Source organism: Phaseolus vulgaris, chromosome 4, assembly GCF_000499845.2.
Source record: "Phaseolus vulgaris cultivar G19833 chromosome 4, P. vulgaris v2.0, whole genome shotgun sequence".
Lineage (NCBI taxonomy): Eukaryota > Viridiplantae > Streptophyta > Magnoliopsida > Fabales > Fabaceae > Phaseolus > Phaseolus vulgaris.
This window is the reverse complement of record NC_023756.2, coordinates 4,534,745-4,537,636: the sequence shown is the minus strand read 5'-3', so window position 1 is coordinate 4,537,636 and position 2,892 is coordinate 4,534,745. Positions and strand designations below refer to the sequence as shown.

General features: G+C 30.5%; 1 long non-coding RNA gene across 1 annotated transcript; it reads left to right on the top strand.

Annotated features, from left to right (window-relative positions):
- The first annotated feature begins 650 nt into the window (after positions 1–650).
- Positions 651–2,554, top strand: LOC137836383 (uncharacterized). The gene is made up of 2 exons (XR_011085254.1): positions 651–957; positions 2,165–2,554. It is a non-coding gene; the product is annotated as an uncharacterized lncRNA (long non-coding RNA).
- Positions 2,555–2,892: the final 338 nt, after the last annotated feature.

The window sequence follows — 2,892 nt, the reverse complement described above, 5'->3', positions numbered from 1 at the left end:
AGTTTTAAATATCAAATCACTTCTCTTAGTGGTGTACAACTTAATTTTACTTACTATAAAAAAATAATATAAAAGATTTTTTTTTAGTCAGTTAAATGAACTAATTTAGCATCTTTATAGACTCCGAAACACCAAATAGGTAATATAGTGCAAAATTTGTTGACAATGTTCAATAATGTGGGTTGATATAATTTATGAGTCAAAGAAAAATAACAACAAAAAAACAAAAATAAATAGATGTTATATATTATTATGAACGTATTACACAACTTTCATTTAATGCAAGAGACCCGTGACCAACTTAATTAAGTAATTAATATTCACTACACCATTTTCTATCAATAGTAACGTTTTCATAGTAACAATTCTTTAAAATGTTACTATACATAATTTTTAATTCCTATAGTAACAGTTATTTGCGTAAATGTCACTGTAAATAAAATAAATAAAATTTTAGTTATTACAGTAACAATTTTTACATAAATGTTACTGTATATATTGTAACATTTTATAGATAAATATCAAATAAGTAAATTTAAACCAATATATTTTTTAAATCTCATTACAAATTTTCAAATATAATAAGTAAATTCATAAAACTAACTTTTTTAAATTTATATTTTTTACTCTCCATCTGAACTTCCTTTCTCACTCTTTCAGACCCAACTCAGTCTCTCGTACTCGTTTTCATTACTCTCTAAATCTCGTTCTTTCTCTTTCAATCTCGGTCTCGTTCCTCTTTCAATCTCGTTTCACTCTCTTGTTCCCGCTGCTCTTAGTCTCCGTCTTTCTCTTCCTCTGTTTCCTTTGACACCGCTTCACAATAGCTTTCGAGAGTGGGAGTGAAGCTTCTCTCTTCCTCTGAGTTGCTGTTACGGGATCAGAGTTTCAAGTGCTTCTCTGTCTCTAACTCAAGAAGAAGTTGTATAAAACCTCCGAGAAGGAAGAGCAATGGAGGTAATTTCATTATTTCCTTTTATTTTTAACAACACTTTCATTATTTTGATTCTATATTTTGCTTTGTTTTCTTTTCTTACGTTTTCACTTTCTCATGTTACACATATTGTGCAATGCTCAACAAGTGTTTGATAAAATGTTTGAACGATGGTGATTGATTCTAGAGGAATGTAACACAACAATATTTAAATTAGCATTACCAAGGCACCAAAGCTTAGCGACTTTGGCAGAGTTAGCATTAAAAGCAATCAGCTTCAAATTAAAAGATTGAAAAAATCTAGTGTGAGCATCAGAAAAAACAGCCATAGGTGCAACAAGAAAAAGAATTTTTGGTTTATGATTTCTAACAAGATTTCCCAACATTTTCATGAATTTAGAATTAGTCAAACATTGGATGTTCCAGGAAATAAATCTCTTAAAATAAAGGAAATAAATCTCCAGGCATAAAGACTCTAAATCTAGAGCAAATATACCAAATAAATTCTTAATCTCAATCTCTTCATTTTAGGGATTTATTACAAACAAGTCTACATTTATTATCCAATCAATCTATATTTATTGTACAGTAAATGTGCAATATTTATAACCATATTTCAACACAAATAACATGAAATTCATAATAGTCCTGAAAACATTATTAAATTCCCTCATTATGAGCTTAACATATCTCTGATTGCACACACAAAAGATTCATATTTTGAAAATTGTTGTTTTTCTAGTGGTAAAGCAAGATGACAACAACCAAACACTCTTTTTATCCTACTTTTACACATGGGAGTACATAAATTTTTCGAATAATAAATATAACGCGTTACGTATTAATTTCTCACTTCACCTTTTCGAATACGTGCATATAAGTGGAAAATGTTGGATGTTTTTGTTCTCTGGAAGGTCCTTTTTACTCAGCTTGAATCAATACTATTATATCATTTTTACTTTTGTTGATTATATACATGTGATTGTGAAATGTGGGTGCATGCAAGACCATTCAAGTTTGAGGGCAAAATCAAAAGGGAATCTACCCATTTTGCATACCAAGCCTTACAGCTGGTCCAAGGTTGGGTCAAGTCAATGTTTATATTAGTTTCCATCTAATTAAATTAGTACGACATTTATTTCTCAATTAATTGAGGTGATTAAATAGTTATTTCTCAAATAATTTACAATCTTTATAGTAAATATGCTTATCCATCTGAATTAATTTCAGGTTTCCAACATCATATACTTGGATTCTTCTGCTGGTGTTGGACTCTCTTATTCCAAGAACACAAGCAAATACGTTATTGGGGACCTGCAAACGCGTCTGATACCCATGTTTTCCTCTTAAAGGTAGCTCCAAGAAAAAATGTTTGAATGCTTTATTCAATTTTTTTTTATTGGGAGGGTAGTCTGCTATTAAAACAGTAGGATTCAAAGACAGAGGAACAAAATCAAATCAATGAAAGGTTGTGAGTTATGTGAATTTTGAGAGGCATTATTTTGTTATGTTCTCTTTTATGCTGGGAAGAAATGTTGTAAAACTCAAATCCTGATGTGGGGTAAATGTAAATTCAGAAATGCATGACAGATTTTCTGTCCCTTTAATTTCCTTCCATCTTATCTCTGTTTTTTCAGTTGGAAAATGATATTTGTGCTTTCTATGAAGTTAGCAACGAAGCTACAAATAAGCATAGAGAATAAATAGTTAAATAGGGACATAAGCTTTATTTATTTATTTGTGCAGGTAGTAGGTATGTGACTTGTAGTTAGGCATGAATGAGGTTTAGAGATGCATGGGGAGAGAATCTATTAGTATCCGTAGAATTTGAGTGACGTGTGTTCCCGTGTGTTCCCTGGTGCACAATGATGGTTGAAGGTGTTGCATTTAAGAATGTGGAATACTATTTAAGAATGTGGAATACTTAAAAATCTTAAGAGTAGTAGTGTAGATATAGA